Source organism: Microtus pennsylvanicus, chromosome 3 (assembly GCF_037038515.1).
Source record: "Microtus pennsylvanicus isolate mMicPen1 chromosome 3, mMicPen1.hap1, whole genome shotgun sequence".
Classification (NCBI taxonomy): Eukaryota; Metazoa; Chordata; class Mammalia; order Rodentia; family Cricetidae; genus Microtus; species Microtus pennsylvanicus.
Window position 1 is genome coordinate 33820824 of NC_134581.1, and position 9083 is coordinate 33829906.

The following is a 9083-nucleotide window of genomic DNA, read 5'->3' on the forward strand; positions in this document are numbered from 1 at the left end:
AAACATGTGAGGGGATCTTTGATAATGTTTACATGGAATGTCAAAGTCTGCTTTCAGTGCAAGTGAGACCTCAGGGAGAGCCCACAGCCAGCAGACGGCTGAGGGTAGCACGTACCACTCCCTAAATGCAGTGCTATTGCTGTCTCTGGGATGCTGTCCTGGATTTGATGGACCTCAGCACCACCTGAGGAGAGTTTGGATGCAATGGTCTCCCCATTGTTTTCACCTGTGACCTTGGTCCCACTTAGGGCTGAGTCATGCCAGTAGCCTTCATGGTTTCTACGTGGTGTGAGGCTTCTCTGCTTGCGCTGCTGAAATCAAAACAGCAGATGATGAAGACTCAGCCCTTCACACCATCCCACCACTAAGTGGGACGGTGACCCTGTTTCCAGTGATTCATCCACTGAAGGCTGCAGCGGCTGAGTTTCTCGTTCTTCTGAGGTGATTAGCTCCTGGGAACAGCTGCTGACAACTCTCCCAGAACCTCTGTAGGGATAGTTACCTTTAACTGGTGAAGACTCTGAACTCGCCTTGGAGATGAAAAGGAGCCACTCTGAGGAGGATCAGGAGGTAAGAGAGAAGGCACACTGTGGCCATACTTATATGTGGGACCCTGGTTTCTGACCACAAACATGTCCTGGAAAACCTTCTCAGGAACTGTTTCTGTATCCCTGGGGCTGTCATCTCAAATTCTGTTACATTACTGGGGGGGGGGGGGGAGTTTACTTCTTTGCTATTTCAAGTGGAGTGTGCATGTTGGTCCTGCAGACTTTGAGACATGTTTGATTTGAGGTAACTAGATAATTATCAATTCACTGTTGAAAGGAAGAGGGAGGGATTTCATATTAGATGCCACTGTGGCATCCCTGAGATGAGATTTATGTACTATTTTTCCCTTGCAAAGAAGAAAACCCTCCAACGTTCCTGAGTGTTTAGAATTTTACCTTCTCCCTTGCCAGCCTTGCAGGAGCTGCAGAGCTGAAAGTGTTCACCCAGGGCTGATGGAGGGGCCCCAGCTGCCTGAGTCTTGCACCTGTATTTCAGCTGAGGCCTAGATGAGAACAGGCCCCTCCTGGCGTGGTGTCCAGAACCAGGCAAGACTACAAACACCCCTTGCAGGCAGATGTGGAATATTTAGAGCAGAGGGAAGGGGACTGTTTCAGGAGCTGGTGGGACTCATGAAAGGGGGGTAGAGGCAATGCAAATTCAACAGGCCAAGTGGAGCACTGGCAGGAGAGCTGGCCTTTGAACACTGTGAGACTTCGCGAAGGTCTTTAGAAGCAGGGCAAGCCCCACGTGACTGGAGGGCTGGTGGGAGGTCTTCCCACAGGCTTGGGTGTGGATTGGATGAACCCTCAAAGTCTTCGCAGCACCCTGATTTTGTGGTCAAGATTAGACAGACACATGTGGCTGCCGATGAAACAAAACAGGGATCTTAACTGGCCAGACACGTTGTGCTCCATGGCCTTCCTTACCTCCTGCCTGCTTCCAAATGCAACACAGAATCTGCTATGTGCTACAAGGTCCATTTTACTGTTTCTGTTTCAAAAGTCAAGTAGAATTTATTCTCCTCACCTAGGCGGTAGCATTCTTCTGCCACACAGAAACTTTTTTATTGACTTATTTTTATTCTTTGGCAGTTTCACACCTGTATATAAGGATTCTTAGTTTTGCTGGTTGTGGTGACTCACAGCAGCAGGACATGCTGAAGAGGTGGGGGTAGAGAAACATTTATTCTGAGTCTCTCTTGAACACTCAGAGCAAAGGAGAAAATGTGCCAGTCCAGGATCTTACAGATGTAATTACTGGGAATTCATTCATTTAACCTCCACCCTCAATTCCACCAACTTAGTTTATTTTCTCTGTTAACATGTAAAATTTACTTCACAAGAAATATTACCACGCCCCCAAAAACCCCAAATCCAAGAGATTTACAGAACCCCCCACCCCCGTTGGTAGATACTTCTTGCTTGAAATAAGAGGATCTTGTGGTTTGATAAAGTCCATTTTGAGCCCCCCAGGTGGGGAGGGGTTCCCTTTGACGGATTTACAGTGCAGTCTCTCCCCAACTGTGAGTTTACGCAGAAAGGAACGATAGCTGCCTTTCTTCTGAGCAAAACGTACTTGTGTGCTATTCACCATCACCATCATCATACCCCTACTCCATCCCAAACAAGCACTGGCCTTGTTCTGACGTGAAGTCAGAGTGAACTACAGCCTGGAGCTTAGCCTCGCAGGACCGTGAATGTGCCGGGCAGCAGGAAGGCTGAAGAGAAGGCCCCAAGCTGGTCTTTCTTATTCCTTTTCTCCTGCTGACCTCAGGTAGAGTAACTCAATGGCTATTTGCCACTTTAGGAAATTGCCTATGGTGTTCAGAATGCCAGTGGAATTGCCAGATTCTAGGATCTGTGCGGCGAACTTCTCGACCAGCGAGAAAGAACAACCACCACACGAGGATTCTTCTCAGATCATGCTTTAATGGAGTGCCTCTTGGTTGATGGGAAGCGAGAGGGGCCGAGACACTAAAGCAGCTGCTTATATATGGAGTAGGCACACGGGTCGCCCTGTGATTGGTTACCACCATCAGCTGATACCAGACTGCATCGGGATAGGTCCAAGGGCCCTTATCCACTGTGCATGCGGGAAGCAGGGGACATGCCATATATGGAGTTGTTTATTTCCAACGGGACAGGATGTCGGCGCCATCTTGCAATGGTGATTCTGTCCGGCTCCCTGCAGATCTGTTTCTTGAAATTCCTTCTGTTTTATCTCCTTTAATCTTAAGAACTTCTTGAGAGCTGTTTTCCATGTGTGCCGATGAATGTTTGCCCCAGACAATAGTAACTGGTCTCTACTTGGTTCCTGGGCACTTTGCTTCCTTCCATCAACCCTGCAGGTTATTCCCCTATGTGGGATTTCTTTCAGGATGACGTTTTAGGAGAAGACTTTTGATTGGTACAGAAACTTGGCTAACAGTATAACAGAAGAAAGAAAGGGGACACAGATTAGGAGATGCTCAGAACGTGGGGTGTTGATGCGGATTGAAAAAATAGTGTTCTCTCTTGTAAAAAGGCTAAGATGAGGGTTCAGTGAAAAGACAGTTGTTTCTCATACAGGGTAACACATATGCTAGTCACAGTCAAGGCATTACAGAATTTCATGCAACAAAAATAACCGGGTTTGTGGGGAAAATAGAATTGGGTGGACCACTCAACACCTGTATGGTGGAGCAAAACATTTTCTTAAACGTTAATAGAAGTTTTAAACATCTTAAATCCCCAATGGAATAAAACAACAATGACAGTAACAACCATTGAAACAACGATACGTAGAGAAAGCCTAAGTTTGCTTGATAAGGTCATATAGTGCAACGGAGGGGGTTCTAAGGCACGGAGAAGGAGGCCATTGTAGACTGGAGCATGGCAGCAATGGGACTGCTGCTGCTGGTTCTGTTTTCCTTGTGCCTTGAAGGAGAGATTGAGCTATTGCTGGTTTTCTGTTTCTCCCTTTCTTTCAGAAGCTGCATGCATGGCCTCACATGATGAGGTAGGCCATAGGCAAGGAACACCCTGCGTACACTGAATTCAACATTTTTTTTGTTGTAAAGGTCTAGCGTTGTGTGTGTGTATGTGTGTGTGTGTGAGAGAGAGAGAGAGAGAGAGAGAGAGAGAGAGAGAGAGAGGGAGAGAGAGAGAGAGAGAGAGAGAGAGAGAGAGAGGGAGGGAGGGAGAGAGAGAGAGAGAGAGAAATGTATATGAGTACCTTAGGGGGTCTAAAGTGGGTGTTGGACTCCTTGGAGCTGGAGTTACAGGAGCTAATGACCACCCAGCCCAGGTGCTGGGAAGCAAACCCACACCCTGCGCACAAGTGCTCTCCTAACTCCAAAGCCATTTCCCTAGCCCTGTACTTTGTATTTTTATGTTTACTCAGTGCTAATAGAGGGCATACCATCATTACCTTATGCAAAATTATATATGGCCCATCTTGCCTTTGTTTGTATTTTAATGACTGTACATATCCTTTTACTTATTTACCTGATATGAATAAATTTACACATAACAGATAAGTTTTGCAATTGGCTGTGTGGGACATGGAACACAGTAAGCCCTCAATAAGTCCCAACTACTGATATGTAAGTTAGCAGCTTTTTGAGTTGATGGCTCAGGTGCTTTCAGTAGAGTGGCTGAGGTGCGCACAACGATGTCTGTACGATGCCGCTAGTGAAGATAATGAGAACCCAGTGGAATGAAAAGTGGGTTGGTGCCAGTGAGCCCTGGCCCTGAACCCTGGCTTTGCCACATACTAGCAGTGTGACCGGAAACGGGCCACTTCATGTCATTAACTGTCTGTTTCCACATCTGCAAAATGGAACTATTAAAACTCACCTTTCCCTTCTAGGGGCTACCTGTGCCTCGAGATGCTAATGTTCTCTGCAAACGGAGGCGCTGTGGAAATTCAGTTTTGATACAGTTACAAGGCAACAGACCACTGTACAGAAAGGTGAAAAGTATTTGCAGGTGTAAAAAGGGCATTTCCTCTTGTCTCTTGGGCTTGTCTCTTCTGCTTGCTCATTTCCACCTCAGTGGGAAAGCTGACCACGTGTCCCCCACAGCTTGATAGACATTGCAAAGGTTCTATGTGCCTGTGTGTTCCCTTTTGCTTGTGTCAGGAATGCTATGAGGAAATTTCCGGGGTCTGTCTTAAGCCAAAGCTGGGCGGAAATGGGTAAAACACTGAGTGTCCCCCATTGCCAGCTCACTTCCCCACGATACTGAGTCTGTTGTTGCTGTTATTTTTGTTTTCAGTTTAGGCATTTGCACAGAGCGGGGAGTCAGGTGGTGATAAAACCCTACTATTTCTTCATTGTCACCTCAGACACTCACAGTGGAGACAAAAATTGACTTTTGGGCTGGTGAGATGACTCACAGGGTAAAGGTCTGGTGACCTGAGTATGACCTGGAACCCATAAAAAGGTGGAGGGAGAGAAGCAGCTCTACAAAAGTTGTCCTTTGACCTCAAAATGTGTATCCTGACACATATTCCCACAATGCACACCATGCACAAATAATAATAATAACAATAATAATAGTAACTGCATAAATGAACTCTCTCGAGGTGTCCGTGGAGAGGCTACCTGAGGTGGGCTGGTCCACAGTCTTACCTAACGTCTGTCTCCCTGCATAGGTGTCGGGAATATGAATAAAGAACTACACAAAGATTCATGATGTGCCAGGCTTTGATTTACTCGTAGCTTGTGAGTCATAGACTTAAGGAGAGCATCTATAGGCCATAGACATCTTGAACAAATGACACGTATCTGTGTTGTGTCCATGAGAATCCCTGGCCTTCAGAATCCATGAGCTTCATCTCCTCCTCCTTTCATTTCATTTGACACAGAGCCTCACGTGACTCAGGCTGGCCTTGAACTCACCATCTAGTCCAGAATGATCTTGAATTCTTGATACTCCTGTCTTCACTTCCCAATGCTAAAATTTCAGGAATGTGCTTCCATACCAACTCATATCCCTGATTTTGCAGTGGTTTGTTATATAGCAATATTAACCAGAATGGAAAGCATCAACAAATATGAAGTTATAAAAAATCCTACACAACAGAACAATTTAGAGTTGTGTTCACAGAAATAAATGTGTGGTCTTTTATATATAAATGAAATGTTAATTAAATCATATCTCAAAATACTAATGCGCTCACTCCTAAACTTTGGTGCGGAACAAACTGTGGGGCTAACAGGCATCCCAATCCTAATGTATACTCATGACTCTATGCCAAACAAAATACGGGTGCCATTTATAGATGTAAACACTGTCCGCTCATTAACAATATACATACATAGGATGGGAAGAGAAATAAAAAGAACTTCAGAGCCCAACTTCAGACCCTGAAGTCAGCCTATGAGCATCAATGACCAAAGTCTGCCACTCAGAAACACACCTGGTTGAGGGACACTTAGTCAGGAATTCTACATGGGCCACTTGATGGAGGAAGATCATTGGTTAAATAAAAAGAAACTGCTTGGTAAAATAAACACTCAGTGTCCCTAATGAGTTGGTTTTGATTGTTAAGTGTTGAAATGTCATGGGCCCACAATTATCTTGAGTAGACAGGAACCCTGAAAATATTTTGATACTGGCTAGAATAAGAGCATCAGTGCACCTTTGGGCTCTTCTTGAGGACCGTGCCATCCCACACATGCTGAGCGTTGCAACTTGGCACCACTTCTAAGGTGGCTCCTTCATATTGAGTGTTTCCTCTCTACTGGGCTGAGCATGGCTGGCCACACGGAGGCCATTCACAACCACACGTGGTCCTTGTTAGCACCTCATTGCTCTGTATCACAAAGTCTAATACTGGCTGATTAATTGGATGCTATCAGCAGCCTTGGAATAGCCTTACTGAGAAGGTGAGACCACCAAATGAAGGCTGAAGGTGCCGTGGTGGTGTGGCCCGAGAGTTCTGTTTACAGTACCTCTATTTTATGGTGACTAGAGTTGAACGTGTAGACATTTCCCTGGAGTGGTAGGTGCCTGCTTAATGATTCCCTGTGCTTAACATAATTGGGAAACACCTTCTCCATTAAAAAAAAAATGTTAGCTTTTTTGAGGGTTTTTAGAGCCCGTGGCAAGAAAGGTAAATGTTGTCTCTATTTTCTTTGAGTGGGGAGTGGGGAGTTGCTAAAGATTTGTGTGAACTGTTCCCGCCACCTTCAACAGTTTGACAGTAGAGATTATGAAAACATAAAGAATTAGAAATTTTGGCTACTTTTAGAAATTACTTTCAAGGAATGTTTTAGAGAACCAACTTATGTGTTGTAGGTCTTTATCTGTTTGTTTTTATTGCTTTTTAAGGTTAGCATACAAGATAACGGGTTTCATTACAGTATTTTCATACATAACTTTGTTCTCGTCCATTTCCCCTTCCTATACGCTTTATTTAACCTCCTGGCTCCATTTTGCTGGTACCCTTCTGTTGTGTACCAGTTTTCTGGGAGATTAAAATCTTCCATCTCAGAGGGAAACTTCTTAAGAAACAAGATGTAAAAGGGAGGTGAAATAACAAAGTATTTTAAGACAGGGTATTTATAAGGAAGTTAAATAACATGGTATTCTAAGGAAAGTCAAACACTCCACCCTGTAGGGACACTCCTTAAGAAAGGAAGCCAAGAGTTCAAATCAGCTTCAGGAAGTCCATGAAATTGACTGGATTCATTAGACCTCCCTCCCCAGTAGTATTTAAAAACAGTAAAGACCTAAGAGTATTACTCTCAGACAAGCCCAGCAGCCTGGAGGAAGAGATCAGTGAGTTGCCTGGAAGAGGCTCAGACAGATGGAGCCACAGGGAAAGGACACCCTCCAGCCTGTTGAACGACCTGCAGGTGATGCAGTGTGCTGCACCCATACTGGGGTGGGCTTTGGTGAAACAGTTGTCTTTGAGTCATTTCTGATGTGATTGGTTGATAGTTTCCCCATCACCCTCTCACCAACATTCCTGTAAATAACCCCAATAAAACTCATTTTTCATCAAGTAGAACTTTAGTCTGTTGTTGGTTGTCTGTCTGTCTGGGGTGAGGGGCTGATTGCTCATATTTCTTCTGGAATAGCGTCAACGTCACCTTCCCTCCATGCCCTGATCAAAACCTCACCTCTGTGTGGCCTTCGTTATGCTGAGGTTTCTTTTCCTGTTTCTTCAGTACTTACATCAGGAAAGCATGTTGAACTTTCTCAAATGCATTTTCTAAGTTTATTGAGGTGATCAAGTGACATCTGTTCTTACATTTATTTATGTGTTGCATTATATTTATTGATTTGTTTGTGCTGAACCCATCTTTACATCTCTGGGATGAAACAACTGGGTCCTGATGTGTGATATTCTTAACATGTACTTTAATTCAGTTTGTACATATTTTATTGAGAAAATTTAAGTCTATGTTCTGTAGATGCCTTTTTTTTTTTTCTTGTATCCTTTCTGGTCATGGTATGAGAGCAATACTGAGTCTGTCGAGTGAGTTTGGCAATGTTGCTGCCTCATGGTTTTGAAACAGTTTTACAAATAGTGGTGCTAACTCTTTTTTAAAGTTTGGTAGAATCCAACAGAGAATTCCTCTAGTCTTGGGCTTTTTCTTTTCTTGTTTGGGGGAGACTTTTAATTACTCCTTCAGCCTTGTTATAGATCTAAGTTATTTATATCTTCCTTCTTTTTTGAGACAAGTTTTCACTATGTTATCTCTAGCCTTCCTGAACTCACTTTGTAGCTGGCCTCGAACTCACAGAGATTCACCTGCCTCTGCCTTGTAAGTGCTGAGATTAAAGGTGTTTGCTACCACATCCAGTTGTTTATATCATTTTATTTAATTTTGTTAGTCATGTATGTTTAGACATTTATCTATTTCTTCTAGGTTTTCTAGTTTTTGTGATTTTATAAGTTTTCAAAAGATTCTATAATGTTTCTCTGACTTTCATTGGAGTCTGTCATAACATCTCCCCCTTTGGGTCTAATTGTATTCTTTCTTGGCAGGAATTTAGTTTCATGGCTTGAAATATGTTAAATACGTATTTTTTTTGTCTTTTTTTGTTGCTGCTGAGAGATCTCATATTACCTTGTTGTTTCTCTTTGCTAATTGACATTTTTTTTCATTAGCAGCTTTTAATATTGTTTCTTTGCTTTGTATTCTTGACATCTTGATTACATGTCATGGGGTCTGTTTTTTTTTGATATGGGATCCTTCATGAATTTGCATGTCATCTTTGCACAGGGTCCATGCTAATCTCTGTATCATTCCAATTTTTAGTATATGGGCTGTCAAAGCATGTCATGCAGACTTTTTTTCCTCTCTGATCTTGTCTATTTAGGATTCTCAATACTTCTTGTGCCCACGTTTCCCCTTCAGATCTTGGAAATTCTCTGCTTTAATTTAATTGAATAAAATTGTCCATGTTTAAAATTTTTATCTCAGTTCCTTCTTCTACTCCATGAATTTTAGGCATGCTCTTTTGGATGTCTCCCAGTGTTCTCAGAAGGTTCAGTCATAATTATTAATTTTTCTGGGTTTCTGAATGTACCGTTGT

The 9083-nt window shown here is 43.3% G+C and overlaps 1 pseudogene; it reads right to left on the reverse strand.

The window, feature by feature from the left end:
* Positions 1-8725: 8725 nt before the first annotated feature.
* On the reverse strand, positions 8726-8826 carry LOC142847400 (U6 spliceosomal RNA; annotated as a pseudogene).
* Between the last annotated feature and the right edge of the window lie 257 nt (positions 8827-9083).